We start from the raw sequence: 24,355 nt of genomic DNA on the forward strand, positions 1-24,355 counted from the left end.
GGCCCACCGTCCTGCCCCTGGATATTCACACAGCAGACTTCCCATATCCTTTAAGACTTCCTCAGACACTACTTTTCCATGGAATCTACTCTTACCATCTGTATTCATGCCCTAGGACTACCAATTACCACAACCTGGGTGGCTTAAAGACAGCAGACGTCTATTTTCGAACAGTTTGTGGGGCCAGAAGCCCCATGTCAAGATGCTGACAGGCCCACACTTCCTCCACAGGCCCTAGGGGAGGATCCTTCTTTGTCTCTTCCAGCCTCTGGTGGCTGCAAGCATTCCTTGGCTCGGGGTCGCCAACTTCTGCTTGTGGACTCTTTACCTGTCTACGTGTCTCATACTTCTCTCTGCCTTTTCCTGTCCTCCTAAGGACATCTGTCATTGGATTTATGCCACTGGAGAATCCAGAACGATCTTATCCCAAGACTTGTGATGGGTAACTTTCTGCATCAACTTGACTGGGCTCAGGGAGGCTCGGGGAGCTGGTAAACCATCACTTCTGGGTGCGTCCACGAGGTTGTATCTGGAAGAGAGCAGCATTTGAACTGGAGGACTGAATAAAGCAGACGGCCCTCCCCAACACAAGTAGGCATCATCCAATCCACTGAAAGCCTGAATAGAACAAAACTGCAGAGAAAGGCAGATTTGCTCTCTCTCTGCTTGAGCTGACACATCCGGCTTCTGCCCTTGAACTCTGGTGCTTCAGTGCTTAGGATTCTGGACATACACCAGGCTTTACACCATCAGCCCCTTGATTTTCAGGCCTTTGGACTCAGACTGAATTACACTCCCAGCTTTCCTGGTTCTCCAGCTCGTGGAGAGTGATTACGGAACTTCTTGGCGTTTATAACTGCGTAAACCAATTCCTACAATAAATCTACTCTCCTGTCTACCTGTCTGTCTGTCTCTCTATCTATCCATCCATCTATCCTACAGGTTCTATTTCTCTGGAGAATCCTCATACAAGACCCTTAACTGAATTACAGCTGCAAATATGGTCACTTTTTTACCAAATATGGTCACTTTCACAGATTCCAGGGGTTAGGATTCAGACATACCTCTGGGGACCATTATTCTACGCACCATACCACCCTATTTAATAATTACAAAATTAGGGGTGCCTGGGTGACTCAGTTGGTTAAGCATCTGACTTCGGCTCAGGTCATGATCTCGCGGTTCATGGGTTCAAGCCCCACATTGGGCTCTGTGCTGACAGCTTGGAGCCTGGAGGCTGCTTCAGATTCTGTGTCTCCCTCTTTCTCTGCCCCTCCCCTGCTCATGCTCTGCCTCTCTCTCCTTCAAAAATAAATAAACATTAAAAAAAATTTTTTTAGGGGTGCCTGGGTGGCTCAGTCAGTAAAGCGTCCAACTTCGGCTCCGGTAATGATCTCGTGGTTTGTGAGTTCTAGCCCCACGTCGGGCTCTGTGCTGACGGCTCAGATCCTGGAGCCTGCTTCACATTCTGTATCTCTGCCCCTCCCATGCTCATGCTCTGCCTGTCTCTGTCTCTCAATAATAAATAAATGTTATAAAAAAAATTTTTTTTAAATAATTACAAAATTGTGTCTACACACATGTGGTCCTCCTGATGCGCCTTCCCGGTTTTTATGTTCCAGCGTACTTGAAACCTTCTAACAGGGGCGCCTGGGTGGCGCAGTCGGTTAAGCGTCCGACTTCAGCCAGGTCACGATCTCGCGGTCCGTGAGTTCGAGCCCCGCGTCAGGCTCTGGGCTGATGGCTCAGAGCCTGGAGCCTGTTTCCAATTCTGTGTCTCCCTCTCTCTCTGCCCCTCCCCCGTTCATGCTCTGTCTCTCTCTGTCCCAAAAATAAAAAAATAAAAATAAATAAAAAAAAAAAAGAAACCTTCTAACATACTATATCACTTGCTTATGGATAGCTTTATGGTTCTTCTCCCCTTGCACTGGAATGTAATCTCCCACTAGAGTGAAAGTTTTGTTCATTGATGTAACCCACGAATCTAGGCCTACAGTAATGTTTGGCACACAGTAGGGGCTCACTAAACACTTAACTGAATAAATGAACGAATGAGTGCCACATGTTATGGTGAACCAGTGGCCTACATAGCTACTGGCATCCAGACAGGAGTCAATAAACTCCTGTCGAATGAAATGAGAGTAAACAGTCGTGAACCTGCCGTTAGGAGAACCCTGGTAGGTCCTATCTGGAAAAGCAGAGCTACTCCCTTCCCAAGCTTACTTATCTAGTTTTTGATGTCTTTTCCTCCTCATATTTCCAAACCCTGTGCTGCCCACTTTAGGAGCAGTGATTCCGTCCTGGTGATTCAATGTTAAAACAGTTCCTGAGCTGGGTGAGCTGAAAATTACTCCTTCCAAATTCGAAAAGGTTACACTTCCAGAGAATAAATTCTGGTCTCCTAATAAGGTATAATTAATCACACCAATGAACATATTGACCAAAAATAGTTTCCAAACAGCAACTTAATGCCAGATAATTATAAATCAGAGGGTTTGATAAATCCAAGGTACTGCTAGATGAAGCATTGATGACCCAAGAGGAGCAAATCAAATATTCCGTGGAAAGATAAAAATGGGAATGTGTTGTGTGCCTGCTTTCCAGAATGCAGCTGCCCTGGGCAACCCACTCATGCTTACTCTCACTGTCCTCTATAAGCTACTCTGGGATGCACTCATTTCTTTATTTCCTGAAATGATGACCTTTAAAACTAAAAAAAATAAAATTACTGACTGCTAAGAATGCAGTGTGGGAGTTTGGGTTTTTGGTTGTTTCATCTTATTTCAATTTGGCTTGGGTTTGGTTTTTTTGGGTTTTTTTTTTTTCCGCCTTCTATAGAGTTCACAGCACAACTGAAATCTTTAAATAAAAGTTTATTTCTTATTTTTAATAAAGGAGTAGGAAATGTTTTGAAGGATGTTTAGAAAATTTGGATGAGCAAAAGGAAGAAGGTAGGGTTTTGTGTGTTTGTTTGTTTTGGTTTTTTGGTGTTTTTGGTCCTGAGATCCAGGGTCACATGCTCTATGGAGTGTGCCCATAGGCGCCCCAGGCACCCCAGGAAGAAAGTGTTTTAATTGCCTATAACCCCACTGCCCCGGGACATCTGCGGACATCTCGCACACTGTGTCCCATCTCCACCTTTTTGCATCTCATGACCTCCCTCACGTCCTGCCCATCTCACTCTGTTCCCATGTTTTAGCTGTGTTTATTATGGTGATTTAAAGGTGACACGTGCCACAGCAAGCAAACAAACCAGTGACGCCCCGCTGACCCTCCTACCCTTTCTCTCATGCTGTGTCCTCAACTCCTGGGGCCGCTCCTGCGGGAGAAGCCATCTTCTGCTTGCATTTGTCTTGCAAGCATTAAATCACAAGCTTCCAGTAAGGGTGGGGTGGCTCAGGGTGGGAACTGCACCCTGGAAGACACTCTGGCTCTAGGCCTGTCTCAGAAGTACTGTGGGTATTTAGCTGCAACGATCAAATAATGAAAAGAATAAAATCCAGCCATCATCCATCGTTACTGACTGCCTACCCATGCCGGTGTTCACATTGTCTATTGCTGGCTGGCAGGTTATCCTTTTGAGTTTCTCATGGTTGCCAGCGGACCGTGGCTGGGCCTGGCGTCGTCCAAAGGCGCATCTGGGCTGAACCACCAAAGGCTCCCTCACATAGCAGGTGACATGGTGCTCCATGGACTCTCCTTCCCTCTTCATGTAGTGTTTTACCCTCTAGGCCTTCTCCACTTGCCTGGGGCTTTGCAAGGCATGGTGTCCACAGGGTACTTGCGCTTCTCACGTGGCAACTGGCCTCAAAGTGGAAAGCAGAACGTGGAAAGCTGGGCCGGGTGAAGGCCATACCTAGAACCGGTACTGGGTCACTTCTGCCACGTTCTAGGAGTGAAAGCTGTCACCAGGCCTACCCAGATTCCAAGAGGCAGAGAAATAGACCCTACCTCTTGTGGCAGGCCGCCCTGCAAAAGGGGATGTGGGATGGGAAATATTGTTGCCGACATCTTTGGAAACTACGGTCTGCCACAGCTGAGCCCTGCGTATGACCAGAGTATAGCCCTCAGTCCTTAGAGCTAGCATCCAGTAGGCAAGGAAGACACGAAACAAATAACCACGCAAGGAAATACCTATTTCCACAGTGAAAAGCTACAAGGGGAAGGAACAATGAGAGAGGTGTTTGGCCAAGGAGTGTCTCTCTAAAAAAGGAGCACATCGACCGAGACCCCAATGATGAGGAGGAACTCTCCAGGGCAGTATCATCCTAAGCAGAAGGAACAGTGTGTGGGAAGTAAGAGTAGGGTTAAAGTGTAGGGGGCCAGAGGAAGATGGGTGCAAAGTGAGGTTGAAAAGGTAAGCCAGGGATAGGCTGTGTATGGCCCGACAGCCCTCATTGAATAATCCAGGATTTTTTTTTTCTTAGTACAAAAGAAAAAGGTTAGGCTTGTTTAGGTTAGGCTCAGCTATAAATAACAGAAACCCAAAATAATAACTCTATTAAACCAGGCACAAATATATCTTTCTCTCACATGTGCTAAGTTTTGTGTAATCCATCAGAGGCAAGGATGCCTGTCCATAGTTTCAGAGACTAGCACCTTCTGTCTTCCATGGGCCAACCACAGAACACAGTTTACCCCACCTCATGGTTCAAAAAGGCTGCTTGAACTCCAGCCATCACATCCACATGGCAGCGGGCAGAAAGGAGGAAGGAAGATATGTTTTCTCCCTTTCAGGATACGCATCATTTCCACCAACTCTCATTGGCCAGAACTTAGTCACTTAATCATGTAGCCAAACTTGTCTGTTAGGGAGACTGGAGAATGGAGGGCGTCTATGTGCCTTGTTAAAATTAGATACTTTATTATAAAGGAGGACAGAAAGAGTGGATAAACAGCAGCCTCTGCTATAGTGCTGGAAGACTTTAAGGAAGGGAATCTTTCTTACATTGCCAAGATGTGTTATAACATAGGACACTGGCTTCATTGTCAAAGGTCCTAAGTTCCAGTGCCCCTCCAACACACATAACTGTTCTCTGGGTGACCTTGAGAATTTTCTTAACTTCTCTGGGCCTTCGATTCTCCATTTGCAAAAGGGAGGCTATCTTGCCCGCGTCCTAAAAGTATTATGTTAACTAATGAGGCCATGATAATAAAAGGGCTTAGCGGGAGTAGAAGTCATCATTTTTACGGAGGATGTTAATTTTATCCATTCTGTGAACTATTTAAAGATTTGGAAATAAACAGCGCTCTGTCTTTCTGATGTTCATCCTGTAACCTGGCAACCAGTAAGAAATTTTTAAGCGCACAGAAGTGGAATGATGCTCACTGCCCTGGCGTGGACAGAAGTAGGCTTCCTCAGAAATGCCAAAGTTAAACTGACCTGTGCCCTGAGCAGAGAGCGGTCATGAGCCTTTGGTCTCAGAGCTCAGATTTCCGAAATAAATGACCAGAATGTGGTTTCCAGTAAAGCCGGACGTGTTCATACGTCACATAGAGAGAAGCAGGATTTAGGATGAGTCGGTCTCTAAATTCTGGATTAGAGGCAAAGTAGAGACAGAACTAGAGCCCATTTGTTCTTGTTCTGAAAAGCTCCCTCTACCAAATAATCTAGTAAGATTAGCTATTGTTTATGAACTGCCTACTAAGCTAAGCAGCAGACTCCAGGCTAAGCTCTTTAAATAATTCTCATTCATCACTCAACAGTCCAAAGAGGCGGGTACCAATCACGCCTCCATTTTCCAGATGAGAAAACTGGGGTTTAGGAGGCCACAGTTAGTGTAGGCTAACAGCAGGATCTGTCCCAAGAAGTCTGGCTCCACAACCCTTGAATGCAAACCACTAATCACCCTGCCGCCAACTACCTAAAGTCTTAAGATGCTGCACTTCCAATTCAGCACACAAGTCTTGAAGGCCTCTATGCGCCAGGCTCTGGACTGGGTGTTGGTGTTGTAGAGGAAAAAAAAAAAGACACAATCCTAATAATCCTCAAGGAGTTCACAAGTTGGTGAGGAGGGACACTGGGTAAAGTCCTGCTGGGCATGCTGAGTGGTTGCTGCATATATTGGAGGAAGGCCTAACCTGTTCTGGAGGCCATGTAAGAAGCAGTCGGGGAGGGCTTCCTGGAGGAGGCCATATCTGAACTGAGTCTGATGTCTCTGATTTAAATACCCTCGAATGTGTCTGAAATAGTATACATCACACACACACACTACTGCTTTATAATTACTCCTTTCGATCTATCAGTTTGATCCCAATTTATTTACAAACAGAGCTGCAATACCATTAGTAAGGATGGCTGGGTGGGCTTTCTTGAAAGTCAGCCCACCTATTTTATGGCTCAGGTGTTTCATTTTGGGTTCCAGCAGATTTTAGAGAAAAGGCAGCCTCGCATAAGAGTTCAGAGGATGACAGAGGCCAGGCCCACATCTGCTCCCGCCCCACCCCTGTCTGGAGAGCTGGGTCCCTGCTGTGATCCAGGTCATTCTTTCTTCCGCTCACACTTCCTTACCACGGGCCTGTTATGACCCATCTTTTATCCCCACGAAAATTGTTTCCATGGAGAACGTTTTGTTCTATTGGAAAATGGAAACCTTGAAACAGAAAACAACTAAAGCACGTGTTCAGTTTTTTATCGCTTTTCTGGGGGTCGTCACATGGGAGGGTCCGTGTCCTGCCTGTATCCATCTGAATACTCTTTCTCTTTTTTTCCTCATGTGGTAAGAAAAATGAAAATGGGACTCCATCCCATTGCAAAGAAGTAAGATCCAGAAAGAGTGCGGCGGGAATGGTGGGGGCGGCCTGGGTCCCTGGCCTTGCCTCCCGAGAGGTGTGGTGTTCTGGATATTCAGCTAGTATTTACTAGATGCACAAGAACGTGGGCTTGGCACAGAACTTGTGCAGTGGATGGCAGTACAGAAGGGGTGTGGCCAGGGCACCTGCTTGGAGCCTGCACTTGACATTCATGGAGAAAATTTCACAGGTTGCCGTCAGAGATGATGGCAGGCTGGATATGGTGAGGAAGGAGTTAAAGGCTTCCTTCAAGTTTCGAAGAAAGAAAAGATCAAGGGAGTGGAGGGAAAGAATGAGTGGACAGAAGAGAGAGAAAGAAAAAGCAAAGTTAAGAACTAGGGTTCCCAAAACCAGCTTCTCCCAGAAATTCTTGTCACCATTTGTTAAAGGTCTAAAACCCACATTTCGTGAAAAACTGTCAACGTTTACCATTGAGACTAGAACTCCTATGTGCCATGACCGTGTGGGTTAAAGCATCTGAGTCTTGGGGAAAAGCAGAGTTATTGTTATTTATTTTTTAAGTAGGCTTCATGCCCAGTGAGGAGCCCAGTGTGGGGCCTGAACTGCTAAATCAAGACCTGAGTTGAGATCAAGAGTCAGATGCTTAACTCTCTGAGCCACCCAGGCTCCCCAAAGCAGAATTAATTTTAAATTCCTGATGGTACTGCTTCTTAGCTGAGTAACCTAGAATAGACCTCAGTTTTCCTTGTGGGTAAAATGGGTATGAAAATACCTGAGTAGAGGCAAAAATGGCTGGGTCCATGGGTTGCAGGCAGGGGCTCTGAGAGAACTGTGGGCCTTTCCTTCTCTTGCAAGGTTAGAAAACCTGATGGCCTGGCCCGACTGCTCCCTACAGTCATTCAGTGAGAGAGGTCTCCAAGGAAGGCAGGTCTGGCTGCTGAAGGGCTGGAGCAGGGTCTGCCTGAGGGGAGAGTGGCCCAGTCCTGACAGCACAGGAAGAAACGTGTAGGGGGAGTGTGGGTGAAAACGAAGTTAGGTGACCACCAGTCTTCCAGCTCCGCTCAGGCATTCCACTGATAATCTCTGGTCCATGGGGTTCTCACATATTAATTACTTTTCTTCTCTTATCCCTGTGTATAGCCTTGTGATACTCTGGAAAACAATGCACCTGTCCATGAATTTATGCCCTATATTCCTGATGTGGAGCTTTCATGCCAACGTACCCAGTTTTTTTTTAAGCAAGCTCAACACCCAACGCAGGGCTTGGACTCATGACTCCAAGAGTCACATGCTTTACCAACTAAGCCAGCCAGGCACCTTTGTCCACATTTTTGAAGTTGATGGCATTTATGTTCTTTCTTCAATAGCTGTCCCTTTCTCTTAGGTTATGTTGACCTGTGTGAACTCACCCCCTTGAGCAGGCATTTAATGGCTCATCTTCAAGTTCTCAGAACTGAGCCCAGTTTGCTGTAGGGACTGTGTGAACAGGTGGGTGTGTGTGCACACATGCACGTGTGCACGTGTGAATGTGTGCATGTGCATGTGTGTACATGCAACCGTGCATGCACGAATGTGTGTGCATGTGTATGTACCTGTGAATACATGTGCATTATGTGTACAGGCATCTGTGCACACATGAATGTGTGTGCATCTGTGTGTGTACTTATATACATGTGCACACATGTGTGCATGCATCTGTGCATGCCTGGACGTGTGCGTGTGTGTGCATGTATATGTACACACATCTGTGCATGTGTGTGTGTGTGTGTGTGTGTGTGTGTGTGTGTGTGTTCCCACCCAGCGTGGCACCTTCTGTCAGCTCTTACACTCTATTACCAACCTCTCTTTTAATAAGTTCATCCCAGGGGCGCCTGGGTGGCTCAGTCAGTTGGGCGTCTGGCTTCGGCTCAGGTCATGATCTCGCGGTCTGTGGGTTTGAGCCCCGCGTCGGGCTCTGTGCTGACAGCTCAGAGCCTGGAGCCTGTTTCAGATTCTATGTCTCCCTCTTCCTCTGACCCTCCCCTGTTCATGCTCTCTCTCTCTCTGTCTCAAAAATAAATAAATGTTAAAAAAAAATTAAAAAAAAAATTCATCCCAATCCTTTGACATATTTCACTTTAAACCCACAAGAATGTTAAGATTCTATCTGCGTTTCAGAAAGTATATATTTAAAAGTCACTTCAAATTGCATGATCATTAATCTGGGAACATTATCCTTTTTGAATCGTTCAAGTTGTTTCATAAGCAAATGTGTCCTTTTCCCTCTCTGTTTAGTAAGTAAACTAATCATTCTGGCATTGTCCTGATTTTTGATTTTTAGAAGCCCCCACAGTACTTCCTTGCATTATGTAGATTTCTGACAGCTCTTAAAATAGCCTGTAATCAGAAAACAAAATGATATTCTCCAAGATAGGCTTTAAAGAATACATTCTCCAGGAATGGCATTAAAAGAAAAACTTATATATGTAAGCAATTGCTTAGGAATGCACTTTAGTACAGTAATTTCTTAATGTGATGACACGGTCTAAATATGTTTTACTGGCAAAGTACTTGAAACAACTTATCAAGGTACTTTGTGCTGTGGAATGAGTTACTTCTCTCCAAGTCAAGAGATCCAAGTGCTCTATGGAGAAATAGAATGTAATGCTTATTTGGGGGGGATAGCTCCAAAAAGAAAGGAAAAGAAACACTAAACCTTACTAAAACTTGGAAAATGTAGTGTGCTTAAGGGAAATGGTTCGTTACAGTTGATCTTGATAAAGATATCATAATGCAGTGAAACTACTTTAGTCTTGGATATAATTGTAACATTCTGACTTCTTAGAACCCATTCAGTATTCACAGGAATCTAATCGTTGATTCAGCTATTCAGGTATGTTTAGTTTTGTCATAAAATTTACTAATGTATCATATATCATATACATAGAAAAGTACATTTTAATGTTGAGGCAGTGTTTCCTTGTAAAGACAACACTTTTCCCATTATGAAATGTTACACACACACATGCACACACACACACACACACACACAGTTACACAGAAATGTCTAGAGATAATAAGAATCATCCATAATCACACATTTAAGGACAACCACTATTAACATTCTGGTGTATTACTTCCAGACATCTTCTCTGCATAAATAATGTAATTTTTCAAAGTTAGGGCATCATAACACGTCTACAATTCTGCATCCTGGTATGTTGTCCCTGGTGTTTCTTCCAGAAACATGCTGGAGAGCTTTCTCCACTTCAGCATACATCTTTTCACACCGTCAGCAGCATTGGCTATATCGTCTTCCATTGAATGAATATACCATGATTTTTAAAAAATCAGTTCCCAGGTATGCACTGCTTGTACAAACAATGGTGTAGATAGGTCTCTGGGCACATCTGTGACTAGTTCTCTGGACCAAAGGGTATGAATATCTGTAAAGCTGTTCCCATATAAGGCTGAACTGCCCTGCAGAAAACCTGTGCCAATTAATGTACTGGGAATGTGTAAGGATAGTGGGGAAGGTGAACGTGCACACTCTGGGTTCGGGTCTTGCCTCTGCCCCCTCCAGTTATGTGATATTCCTCAGACCTTCTGAAAAATGGAGGAGATAAACAGATGTCATGTGGCTCCTTAGAGGATCAAATGAGATGGAGTGCTTTGGCCGGCAAATGGCACCTCATGACCACCAGCAGAAGACCCTGACAACCAGATTCTTCCACTTGCTGATTCAATTCTCTCAGCAAACACTTGCGAGTGTTCTCTGGATGTCGGGATCCATTCCTGGTACTTGGGGTGCATCCGTGGACAGACCGATGAAGATCGTGGCCCTAGCAGACCTCCCGTTCTAGTGGGGGGAGGAGACAGACAGCAAACAACATGAAAGCAAGCAGACAGAATCAAACAAGTAATTGCACAGTATACGAAGGCAGTGGGCACGCTGTGGGGGAAGAAGCAGAGCACAGTGAGGATTTCCAGGAATTCAGAGGGCTCAGGTTGGAATTTTAAGAAGGGTAATCAGAATAGGCGCCAGTGAGAAGGTGACAGTTGAGGGAAGACTGGAAGGGGGTGAGGGGGTTAGAGCGGCAGATTAACAGGAGAACGCACTCTAAGCAGGAGCGTGCCCGGAGCCTTCCAGGCAGGTGAGGGGCAGCGTGGGTGGAACCCAGGGCTGAAGGGGAGGCTGGGAGGAGACGACGTCAGAGACGTGGCAGGGGCACAGACCACACAGGTCTTGCGGGGGGCTGGGGGGCGAGGAGCCACTGCACAGTTCTGAGTACGGGAGTAACGTGATGCTTCACGTTTTGTAAAAATCACTCCGGCCGCTGTGTTGAGAACAGACTACAAGGGTCAAGGGTAGAAACAGGGAGCCTGTTAAGGGGCCTCTGCCGTGGGAGGTCTTGGTGACTCCACCCAGGGTGGGAGAAGCTAAGGGGACCACAGTGGTCTGATTCTGGACATGCTGTGAAGGTACCACCAGCAGGATTTCCTGTGGGGCATGAAGGGAGTGTGGGGTGGGAGAGAAATAGGAGTCAAGGATGTATTCCATGGCTTTGGCCTGCGCACCTGGAAGGATGGAATTGCCTTTGAGAGGAGTGAAGACCAGGAATTGAGCTGGGGAAGTGCTGAGTTTGAGGAGGCTTCCAGACAGCCAAGTGGGGATCCTGAGAAGGCAGCCAGGTAGATGGATGTCTGGAGTCTGGGAGAGAGGGCTGGCATGAAGATATAAATTCACGAGTCACCGGCATATGCATGGTCATTTTACAGCTCCAAGATTAAAGAAAATCTCCAAGGGCACGTATTTGGAAAGAAAAGAGGAAAGGGTCAACGACTGAACTCTGTGGGGGTTCCAACTTTCAAAGATGAGAGCAAGAGGGGAAAACCGCAAAGGGGACTGAGAAAAGACAAAGGCTAGCCCCGAGATGGGCCGAAAGCTAGGACAGTCTGACTGATGTCCTGGAAGCCACGTGCAGGAGGAGGAGGAGTTGGGGTGCCTGGGTGACTCAGGAGGTTGAGTGGCCCACTCCTCATATCGGGTCAGGTCGTGGTCTCCCGGTCATGGGATGGAGCCCCGCGTTGGGCTCTGTACTCACAGCCCAGAGCCTGCTTGGGATTCTCTCTCTCACTCAATCTCTGCCCCCACTGGCGATCTCTCTCTCTCTCTCTCAAAATAAATAAACAAACATTAAAAAAGAAACAAAGAGAGAAGACTTGGAGGCAATGGGTACAGACAAGTCTTTCAGGAAGTTGGCTCTAAAATACATGCGGAGCCAGCCTGGGCCTCCTGTTCGTGGTGCACTCTCTGTAGCCAGTGCTGCCACTCTGGCCATGGCCACTCACCCCGACTCACCCTCAGGGCTGCAGCCGGACAGCCACCTGCTGTGGAAGGCGGGGCCCTGCACCCTGCAGGCACCCGGCTGCCCCCCACCCTACCCCAACGCCTGGGATCTCCCCGGCCACCAGACGGCCAGCGCACCGCGCCCAAGTGGGCCACTACCAGCGCCAGAGGCAGATACGGTAAAAAGAGTGATAAAAAGAGCTGCCCAAGGAGCTGGGTCGTTGTCCTTGGACAAGAACGGAGACAGGGACTTCACTGTGTAGACCGAAGAGATGGAGGAACCTGATGTTTGCCCACTCCTTGCTGCCTCTATGCCCGCTGCAGGAACCCCAAGTCTGCCGCCCACCGTCTCCTGCACCGCATGGCCCACGGGGACCTTCTCTTTCCCTTTGCACCTGCCCTCTTGAGTCTGAACCCCTACGTGAGGTGATGAGAGACCAGGTATGGGTGAGGAATCCTGGAGACAAAACCGATTACATTTCAAACCCACCAAAAGAGAGAGAGAGAGAGAGAGAGAGAGAGAGAATGAGAATGAGAATGAGAGAGGGTCCCCCTGGCTCAGGAAGCCAGCGTTTGGCGAGGCCTCCTTAAAGAGCTGACCCCGGAGCGTATGGCTGTGGCTCTCTTCAGTGGTTGAGGAAGTATAATGAAAAGAAGGTGGTGTGTGTGTGTGCACGCGCACGCATTACAGAATGGGAAAGATAATGGCATGTGTGCAAGTGTATGGAAAGGGTCTTGGAAAGAGAGAGAAAACTTTCTTATGTAGGAGAGGGGAGAGCTGCAGGAACAGCATCTTAAGTAGGCAAGAGTAAATGCAAGTGGAAAAATCCATCTGAGATTGAAGCATAGGAAATTCACCTACACCAAGGCGTGGCTTCAGGCTCTGGTAAGTGGTAAAGGAAGTCTGTGAACACTGTCTTCCCATTGCCACACGTTCTCATGCATATACTGAGCATCTACCGAATGCCCAGCACTAGGTTGTTCATTAGGTCATTTTACCAGCTCCTTACGTTATTGGCATGCCTTTACCTCTCCAGAATAGTCAGGAATGTTTAGAGGATTTACAGGGTTTCAAGTGGCAGGCGTAATAGTCCCCATGGTAGCCTGAAGGGATAAGCATCTTTCCAAAGCCCTCCCTGACTACATGAGCCCTTCCTGGGGTCAGGAATTTGAAGCAGTTGCCCTATCATCCATCCCTAAGCACTGATAGAAGCTTGAGCTAAAAATAGTTGTGCTAAATATAAGAAGTCCAGTCTTTGTCTGAATTTTGTCAACTAAAAAGCCAACATCTACATCTACATATTTGGAGACATTTGCAGAAACCCTTGGATATTTGGAAACATCAGAAACCTTGGCATCATTTGGCATTTGCCAAGCTTTATACTCCTTATCTAGGTATTTTGGTTTTGTGTAGACAGAGCCAGGCAGCGTGAATGATCCATTTAAAATCAAGCCTCTGTCCACAAAAGTCTGTTTCCATCCTCCTGGAAGCCCTCACTAAGGAAGACGACAGTGCTCACGGAACCATGAGAAACAAAACGTCATCTCTGTTTGACCTTGATATTGTCCATGAGAATAAACACACCCTTCTATTGAGGGGTAAACTCTTTCACCAAATTTTCATTTTGTGCTTTCACTCTCATGCTAAGCAATTAAACTATTTTGGTTTCTTCCATTAACTCAAGCAATTGCATCTTTCTCCCATCTTCTTTCTAAAGTTTGATGAAATCTTAAACCTGTTGTGGCTGACGTGTACTATTCGGGTTCTTATCAGGCCTCGTGGTTAAGTCAGTGCTGCCTTTGTTGCCTTTGGATGAGGTTACTGCAGTTCGTTATGAGTTTTTGGATAAGATACTGCAACATAACCGACTGGAAATTAAATCCAACGCACTGTTCGGCTTTTCAAAACACCTGTGAGTCTTTGTAGTCAATTAGGTATTAAGTTCAGCTTCCCTTGTTTTTTCAAGGTATCACGATAAAAGATAGGCAGATGTTTTATCCACTTTTCTTTCCGTCCTTAATAGCACTTTGTAATCCGTCGCCCCATGTTTATACATACTTATTATGTACGAAATGCCCTTCAAATCAAGAAAAAGCAAACTTCTCAGTAGCTAGCTTCAGAATCTCTGATACCTCTTTGTCCCTCTGGTGTAGTAATAATTCAAGGATGTTTCAATGACTTTCTATATATGGTCAGATTCCACATGAACGAAAATGTTCAGAGGCAGCTAGTGAATCTGCCAGCTTCTTACTCCTTCGTCTGTGGTTCCTACAATATCCTTGATGTGATGTGAATTTTGAGAGTTAAAAATCTGTGAGATTGCTCATTGCTGTAGCCAAACCTTTGAATCTCAGAAATGTTATATTTTGTCGTCACATATGTATAAAGAGAAGAGAGTAAAATTATAATTATTGATGCGTATGTATAATTGAGTTGTATTACATAGAGTAACCCTATTAGTTGAATCAGATAGAATGCTGTAACAAACCCCAAATGTCTGTGACATAGCGTTACAGAAGTTCATTTCTTCCTCGTCATTGTAGGTGTCTTGCTCAACCAGTAGCCGTTCGTCCCCATGGTCATTCAGGAACCTGGGCTCCTTCCAAATTGTGGGTTCAAGAGGCCCTGTTAATTTGGAGTCCTCTGAACCTGGCTACCAGATGGTGGAGGGAGTATAAAAAAGGCACACCCCATTTCTTACAAGTCCCAGTTTTTTTTTAATGTTTATATATTCTTGAGAGAAAGAGAGACAGAGTGTGAGCAGGAGAGGGGCAGAGAGAGAGGGAGACACAGAACCTGAAGCAGACTGCAGGCTCCGAGCTGTCAGCATAGAGCCCGATGTGGGGTTTGAAGTCACTAACTGCAAGATCATGACCAGAACCAAAGCTGGATGCTTAAGCAACTGAGCCATCCCAGTGCCCCTAAAAGTCTCAGTTTAGAAGAGATACACCACTCTATTCATACTCCATGGGTGAGAATTAGCCATACGTCCTCATTTGGATGCAAAGGAGGCTGGGAAATGTAGCTTCTGGTAGGGCAACTGCATCTAAGTGATAACTCTAAGCTAAGGAAGGGGGTAACATGAGTGTTAGCCAGCCATCTCTGTCATACTTGTATAACGTAATTACATTCAAAAAGTATATTCCAGGGGCGCCTGGGTGGCTCAGTCGGTTAAGCAGCTGACTTCGGCTCAGGTCATGATCTCGCGGTCCGTGGGTTCGAGCCCCGCGTCAGGCTCTGTGCTGACAGCTCAGAGCCTGGAGCCTGTTTCGGATTCTGTGTCTCCCTCTCTCTGACCCTCCCCCGTTCATGCTCTGTCTCTCTCTGTCTCAAAAATAAATAAACGGTAAAAAAAAATTAAAAAAAAACAAAAAGTATATTCCATAATGACTCCTACTATTAACATCTGAAATACAGTTAACAAATAGAGTCATGCTATACATACTGGTTTATTAACTAGCTTTTTATTAACAATATATTGAATCATACAGCCGTCACATGTATTTTAGATGTCTGTCATTTATATGAACAGAGCATGGTTACAATTAGCAGCCAAAGCATTTTCTGGTCTGTCTGTTTGGTAGTTAATATCACAAAGACAGAGACCAGTATGGAACTGTGTAGTAAAAGAGGGTGACTTCAGGGCTCGGGGTCAAGCATATCTGGGCTCATGTCCCAACCCTTGTATTTACTAGCTTGTCATGATAAGGAAGCACTTTCCTTAGCCTGTAAAATGGGGATAGGAACTTCAGTTTTTCTATCTGTAAAATGAGGATAGTAACTTTTTTAATTAGGTTTCTGTGAGGGCTCCAATACTAACGACTATATTTTTCAAATATCATACATGACTTTATATGATTTATATGGTTTTTATTGAGATATAGTTGATGAAACATTCTATGAGTTATGTTAGTTTCAGGTGTACAAAGGGATGGTTTGGTATTTGTATAAATTGTGAGATGATCACCACAATAAGTCTAGTTAACATCCACACTGCACGTAGTTACTTTTTTCTTTGTGATAAGAACTTCTATCATCTATTTTTTAGCCACTTTCAAATATAATACAGTGTTATTAACTGTGGTCACCATGCTGTATGTATATTATGTCCCCAGGACTTATAACTGGAAGTTTGTGTCTTTTGACCACCTTCACCCCTTTCACCCACCTCCCCCACACCCCACACCACCTCTGGCAACCACCGCTTTGTTCTCTGCATCTGTGACTTTCAAGTCTCATAAGAAAACTTTTATATTGTCAGCATTTTACGGCCTGGTGAGGTGAACGAACAAGTAAAGCCAAGTTTAGACTGTATCGCATCACTGGGGATCTTGATGCTGATGCAGTAGGTCTGGAGCAAGACGATGAATCTACATTTTTAGCAATTCCCCAGGGTGATTAATATTGTCCAAAATTAAGGAACACTGATATAAAGACTCTATCCAGACAGTATCTCAAGAGGCAATCTGGGCGAGACAAATTTTCATCGTAGGGGATCATCCCAAGCATTGTAGACATTTTGCATCTCTGTCCCCTGCCTGCCAAATACTGTGATAATGAAAATGCCCCACATTTTCCCAAATATCTCTTATGGGAGCAGGACCACTCATGGCTGAGGACAACTGATCTAGTTCAAAACCTTCACCTTTTCAGATGAGGAAGGCGAGTCCCAGAGAGGTGAAGGGACTTGCTTATGGTCACCCAGCCAACGGGTCATAAACCAAGTATTCTGCTTCACGCTGAGGGCTAGTTCCACCATGTGACCATATCAGTTTAAGATGCGTTTAACTGCAAGTCAGAAAGTCCAATTTGATCTTACTTAAGTAACAGGGAAATTGATTGGCACACTTCACTGGAAGTCCAATGGTAGAGCCCATTCAGAATTATCTGAATCCTGTGGCTATGATTCTGTATGCTTGTGGCTTAACTGGCTTTGCCTTCCTCTGTGTCAGTTTCATCCTCAACCTGTAACAAGATGCTGGGCAGTTCCCCCCGGGTGATAAGGAGAATAAACTCAACTAGTCACAGAGAAGAGTCAAGGACCCAAGCAAACAAAAGGAGTGGCCATTCAAGTGTAGACTGTCCATTGGGGCTCATACTGCCAAAATGAATATTAAGCACACTCAAAGAAAAAAGTCTGGGAACAAGAAAGTAATTAAAAAGTAACAGTAGTCACTAATTGTATTTTCAAAGGCCAATATAGGAACCTGAGTCAGATACCACAGTGACACTTCCTTATGGTCTCAGGGTTTCTACTCATCCATAGTCTGACACTACTTCAGAATCGTTATGTTTCTCTTTCCTGGAAGCTTTATTCTCTTTTCTCTTTCCTCCCTTGTCTCCTGCCCTGTCACTCACACACGTTCTCTCCATGTTGAGTGCCAAAGACCCAGAAAACAACAAGCCAAGACAGGACTCACCACAAAGTTGGAGGTAGGGGAAAAGCTGAGCAGACAAAGGCAAAATCATGCCATAATTGGAGAGGGCACCATTCTGCTAGACACTGCTATTTGTAGACATTTGATGCTATTTCTCATACCATTGCCACACACACACACACACACACACTCTACAGCGTCCTTGATTCTTTGCTGATTTGCTTCAGGCTTAAGATCCTAGGCAGGAGAGTCCCATTAGCTGAACCAACAGCATATTCCCATGTCCTAGATGCTAAAGGGCAGAGGAAAGTGTATGTTTGAGACAGGTGCTGCCTTTGCCCAAGATTCATACAATAGGGAATTCTCCAAACAGGAAGGTAACTGCTGGGCAGGCATCTGAACATGGCAGTGAATGGATGGTTGGATGGATGGATGGATGGATGGATGGATGCAAGGATGAATTTGGTTGTTCTGATGGGCCACACAGAATTCCTCCCCCCCCCCCTTTTTTTTTTTAACATTTATTTATTATTGAGAGACAGAGACAGAGCATGAGCATGGGATGGGCAGACAGAGAGAGACACAGAATCCAAAGCAGGCTCCAGGCTCTGAGCTGTTAGCACAGAGCCCAATGCGGGGCTCGAACTCCCACACCACAAGATCATGACCTGAGCTGAAGTCGGACGTTTTACCGACAGAGCTACCCAGGCGCCCCAAGTTCCTCCCCTTTTTAATTCCCTATTCTTTTCTCCTGAGGCTTTAAAGAACAGCAGGACTTTCCCAGGGATTGGGCAACCATTCTATTGTTCAAAGTCTAAGTACTACTTTCACCTCCTTCTATGTATAAAGAGAGGATAAATTAAATTAAGGAGAGGATAATGTTTGTAAGAGAGAGCCAGAAATCATCCGTGCCTTTGTTAACCTAACATGTAAAATAACTGTAGTTATGTGTGTGAATAAACAGGTCCTCAGGTTCTCCCCCAGATCTCCTCCACAACCTTTGATGAGTCATGTCTGACATCTTCAGACATCTGTGGCCACGAGGATAGACGTAAGCCAGTATTACATGAGGACAACCTGGGCAAGCAAGGCATTTAGTACATTCAAAACCAAGACATATACCTTGAGACTTCAGAGTCAAAATTTTGTGAAATGACTATTTTGCTCAAGATCAATGTGTGTACAGTTCTGAGCACACACTTATATATGAGGCACCTTAACTATGTCATTGCACTTAATCCTGACAACAATGTCAATATCCCCCTTTTGTTTATAAGGAAGCTGAGAGGATGTACTTCTCTTGAGGGCACACAACTAGTAAATAACAGAGCTGGGATTCCAAGTTGCGCCTGTCCAGGTGCAAAGCCTCAACCTCGTCCAGGACACCCAGTGGTCAGACTCACAGCCTCATTCCCTCCCACACCAACTGTACTAAAGCGAGTCCTTTCTTTGCCTCTTTGATACATTTGACTGCAGTCCGTTAACCCGCTTTTTTACATAGACTTTCTTAATGGATGTTAATGCCGCTGTTCTAGAACTAGTTTTCCCTCCCAGGATACCCAGGAACGTTTCAAAGTCACGCTGAGCAGTAGCAAATTACATTTTCCTCAACAAATTTCTCACGTGGTCATAAAATGATTGTGGATGTTGCCTGTGTATGTTGGTGTTTATGACCTGGCTGTGAGCAGTAATTCAGGAAAACATCAAAGTTTTGTGGGTGACAAAGAATCACCTCTGATCTTCACTTCAAAGACAACCAAACAAAAACACCTTCCCAGCAACACCTTTGAGATTAATGTCAATCAGGTTTTTCCTCAACTTGTTGATACAAGTATGTGCATTATAATGAACGAAGCTTGTTAGAAAACTATAACCCTCCTCTAAAATGGCAGTAAAAATGCCCACAGGACACACACAACTTTTTTCCTGATGTATTATAAGAGAATTTAGCAAATGGACACTTTTTTACCCCTTAGCCCTGATTCTCTAACACCAATTTTAAAAGGGTGCCAGCAAGTTTCCATCACAAAGAGGGCTGGTGCTCTTTCTAAGCCCGAAAGTCTAAACACCTGACATTCTCTGTACTGTCTGCAGAACTTTCCTTTCCTTCCTCCTCTCCAGAACTCACAACTAATTATCCCTCTTCTCCTGACTACATGCTCAGCTTCACAGCGCCTTTTGGTCTGGGTCTGGGGCCTATTTGAAATTCTCAGTTCAATCTCCAGCTCTTCTGGAACATGGCAACTTGAGAAAGGAGGCCTTGCTCCTGGCACACTTCCCAGGCTGCTTCGATGCCTCATTTCGGTGCCCCACAAGTGCTCAGTGCGACCTCAACCACATCACTGACTGTACGACATCATCTATGAGCTCTCAGAGAGGCAAGACCATGTCTGGATCATTTTTGTAGCCCAGACACATAGCCCAGTGCCCAACACACAGTGGGTGCTCAGTTAGTGGCTTCCGTCCAATTACATGAATGAATGGAAATACAGACCACCCTTCCTGCATATGGCTGAAAAAGAGAGTCCCCAGGGGTCTAGGAAAGGAGAGCAAGCCTGTTGGGGATAGGTCAGCTGGAGCAAGGATGGGCAGTTGGAGTATGTGACATGGAGAGGTCCAGGGAGTCAGAAGAAGTACACTTACTAGAAAGGAGTGCATTAGGCGCAGGCTAACGGTGACAGAGGTGATAATACAGCCATTGTAGGGCCCGGGATAGAGCTTCAGGCCCCGGAGGGCTGGTGGTATTTTCTGCGTAATCAGTGGCCAGATGGACTCTATCCTTTTTAACTCTTTCCATCCAGAAGTGTGTGGCTGGGATTTCGTATTTCTTTGCTATGTGTTTATGTGAGGTCCAGGCTAATGTGGTAGCACCCTCAATTGGGGGACAGCTTCCTCAGTTCTGCACACCCATGGCCTCCATGATGAGTCTGGCCCAGTATGAGCTGGATAACACCCCCTGGGGCTTGACAAGATCATCTGTGAGTAACCGACTCTGCTATTGATTGAAGGCACTATGAAATACCTGAAAATGGTTTCGAGACATTTTCAGTCTCAATACCCTGAACTTAGTCATTCATTACTCAACAAATATGTGCCGAGTTTCAAATACACGTTAGCTACTGTGCTAGATCAAATGATACGGCCTCACACAGATCACAGTTGTAATGAAAGTAAGAACAGCAATGGTCAAATGTAAAAACATTACACTTTTCACATTCACTCTGTGCTTCCACAGCCACAGGAGAATGTGAGCAAGAGCAAAAGACAGAAGATTTGTTATGTTCAATTTCATCTGAATTCCAGCACATATTAAAAGGGCAATTTCTACGCTGAGTTACTGAAATGAGGTGAGAGTTGATCTGGGAGAATTTTATGAAGAGAGATTATTTTCAATTTTTATGTAACATTCATCCCAGAGTCCAAATAACAACCATGGGGATCCACACAGCCAGAAGCATGAAGCAAATATATTAGAGGGATTCAGTTGCAAAAAACAAAATTCACATTAGGTCTTACAGGTCGGCCGGTCTCAGAGTCGTGGGGGGAGGCTGCCCATCGTAGCCCAGTTCCTTCTTCAGACTCATCAGTGAGAGAAGGGACTCCTTCCTCCCTGGAGAAGAGTGAGGAAGGGGGCAGAGACAGACAGGTATGTTACCCTACTGGAAACACGTCTACCTGGAACCTGGAGGCGTGGGGAATCGCGCACTTTCCAGGAACCAGCTCAGTATTTGAAATAATCGATTTCGTTCCTTGTGACGCTGACCTGGATGCTGTCTTTCAAAACCAAGTCAATCACACGTGTGCCTGACCTAATCACCGCAATAAGGGCTGCCCACGCCCACAGCATGTAGACCAGTAACAGTCGCCTAGGATGGATACAAGAAGCTTCTGACGAGCTGGACCTGTGCAAAATTCCCAAGCGCAAGAATGTTTTCGTGCCTCTTGTACCGTCAATCCCAGGTCCACCACGTCAGCATTGGGATCCATAGAAAGATCCCAGAGTGGTCAGCAATCACTCTTAAAAGCATATTATCACAAACTTCTCAAACTGGTAAATGCCCACAGATACCACATCCTGACACACCAACTCTTGACATTATTGTTTTCCAGCAAGTCAGCTTCATTCAACATAGGCTTTAATAATGTATTTCAGATATTCTTACTCATCTTAATGAAAACAGAGTGCAATTTTGAAAACAAAATGAACAGACCTCCATTTACAAGGCGACTCTTTCACTTCCTTTCTACTGTTTTGATTATCACTTGAAAGATTTATCTTATTCTCCTTTTGTTTGAATTTGGAAACTGGAATGTTGAAGAGCAGCTGATAAAGCACATATTCCAGACTTTAAAGTTTTAGCTTAATATTAACTCATCAGGGAAAAAAAAAAAAGTATGAAACTAACCGATCTCCATTTGTCATGAAAATATGGCAATAAAAATGCACCTGCAGTTTACAAAACAGGTCAAGGTCATTTGTGGCGCTTATTAATCCTGCCACTCCTGTGAAAAAGGCTAAAAGCACTGCCTACGTTTATTTTGCAAATGGAAAAAAAGTAACAGGTTTCGTCTTGCTCTGGGTATAATAGCAAAGCCCCTGGTAGAGCCAAAAATAGAACCTGAAAGCATTCATGTTCCTTTTTTGATATAGAACAGGACTCAACCCAAGCAGTCTCATTAAAATTGTGCTACAGAAGAAGGAGGCTGACGCTTCATTCAATTTTCCTTAATAGCATTAAGTAGTTCATCATGGCTGTACTTTCAAGTGGGTACCTAATGCTAATTAGTTTAACTGACCAACCAAAACTCATTTATACAGTAAGTTCATAGGCTACATTAGATGCTAAACAAAATAGGTAGCATGTAATCATTTTAAAGAATTCTTTTAAGAAAAAGCAGTATTTAAAATCCAATATAATCAAACACGATAGGACCGCAGCACGATTGCTTAGGGTCAGCTGGTCAACATGCAACCTCTAATATAGCTGCCTTACTACAACTCTGGATTTTAAGAGTTCTAAATTAAATCCCGCAATCACTTTTAAGAAAAAGCACCTTCCAAGTTTCAGAAGTTGAGAATTCCATGCTGCCATCCTGTGTCCACCATCTGGCCACTGCAGCTATGATTTTCGTTTCCTCCCCTACGTTTGTGCGTTAATGTACGAGTGTTGCAGTGGAACTTAAGTCAGTGTTGCTAGTGTTTCGCATGTGCTTAGAAACCCTAACGTGTCCAGCAGCCATCTATACTACTAGACTGGGAATAGAGTAGTTCTCACAAAATATTAGCAATATGCGGATCCTCAGGAACAAAATGAGGAATTTCATCACGCCTGCTGCACCCAGTGGGCAGGTAAAAGGATTAAATGAGATCATCTATGCGGCTCAATACACAGACAGAGCAGGTAGTAAAGGGCGCCAAGAAGGTTAGCTCTTAATATCTTTAACACGCTGGCCTGACACACGCCAGCCTTGCCAACAGCAATGTTTTATTGACATACATCTATACAATACATTATCAATAAGCATCATTTACGGACTGCAGGCTCTGGCATGTTCTGGCAGCCACCGGCATCTCCGGCCACATCCCCCACTGCAGCCCAGTTTATATCATGCCTCGTCCTGTATTTCTCTCCACACACACCCCCCCCCCCGCCCCCCGCCCTTGGCGTTTTGTGCAGAAGTCACAGCAGCCTTCCTGCAATTCCATGAAAGCACTGAGCTCTTTCCTAGAACACACACTCTGCACATGCCTTCCCCTCTGTGTGGAACTATACCCGAGGGTCCTCTCCTTTGCCCCATAAACTTGTCTTCAGTTTTCTGCTTAATCAAAAGCTGAGTCTTCGATTACTGTTGTAACTCTTGTTAAGTGCTAATTTTACATTTTTGATGTGATTCTTGTATTAATGTCTATTTTACCCACTAGACCCTTCCACCAGGGCAAGGTTCACATTTTGGGTTTTTTTTTTCCCCCTCACTATCTGTATACCTCCAGGTCTAGCGCAGCGTTTGGCCTATGTTAGGTTCTCAACTCATATGGGTTCTATAAATAAATAAACAAACACATCCCAATAGGAGGCTACGGGCTCCCAAGGACTGAGCATGTCTCTTTCCACTTTATTTCATAATCGTTGTTCCCCTTACCCCTGGCCTTAACTCTATTATGAAAATATGCATGTTTTACGAGGTTAAAATAACTTGGGAAAAATAAAATGTAAATTTAAGTTTAAAAAGAGAGGGAAGAAAAGAGATAACAATGAGATAAACACAGAAATGGCTGGTTGGTCAACATTAGCAAGAGGCAGTTTGGATAGCAGTTAAACCACTGCTGCAGGCTCATTCAGGGACTGGGAGGAAGGACTGGGAAGCTGAAGGGTTTGAAAAGCCCTATCCCATCCCCCACAACATTCTTCTTAATACTAAAATACTTACGTTTTTCTCCTTAGCATTTGTCACCCTAAGATATATTGGGTATTTTTGTCTTGATTTTTCTTCTCCACTGTAACATCTAAGGCTTTTGTTTCATCCATTTAAGGATTAGAAACGTGCATGGCACACAGCAGGCACTCAAATGTGATAAAAATGTGGCACAGTAAAGAACAGCTCAGGATTTTAGGAGGCTGTATGACCCAGAGCTGTGGCCTAGGGGCTGAGCTGGGGAGAGGTAAGGGCCAAAGCCTCTCCAGGACAGTCCCCGAGGAAGGAACGTTGGCCTGAGAGAACCACATCCACGAGGGTCTTGAGGGACGCCATTCTCCCGCCCCGGTTCTCAAGCTCCAAAAAGGAACTAGACTAGTTTCCTAGTGTAAACCAGAGAGGAAAGTCCCACGCGGTGAGACCTTGGGCGCCAATGACCGGGCCCGCCCCCTTTCCGCCCCCGCCCTCTCGAGGATTGGC

At 45.0% G+C, this 24,355-nt stretch overlaps 1 long non-coding RNA gene across 1 annotated transcript; it reads right to left on the reverse strand.

The window, feature by feature from the left end:
• Window positions 1–325: 325 nt before the first annotated feature.
• On the reverse strand, window positions 326–24,253 carry LOC147581997 (uncharacterized). The gene is made up of 3 exons (XR_015249823.1): window positions 23,891–24,253; window positions 20,978–21,071; window positions 326–529 (listed from the first exon to the last, which is right to left on the reverse strand). It is a non-coding gene; the product is annotated as an uncharacterized LOC147581997 (long non-coding RNA).
• Between the last annotated feature and the right edge of the window lie 102 nt (window positions 24,254–24,355).

Source organism: Puma concolor, chromosome B1 (genome assembly GCF_028749965.1).
Source record: "Puma concolor isolate L17-30 chromosome B1, mPumCon1.1.hap2, whole genome shotgun sequence".
NCBI lineage: Eukaryota > Metazoa > Chordata > Mammalia > Carnivora > Felidae > Puma > Puma concolor.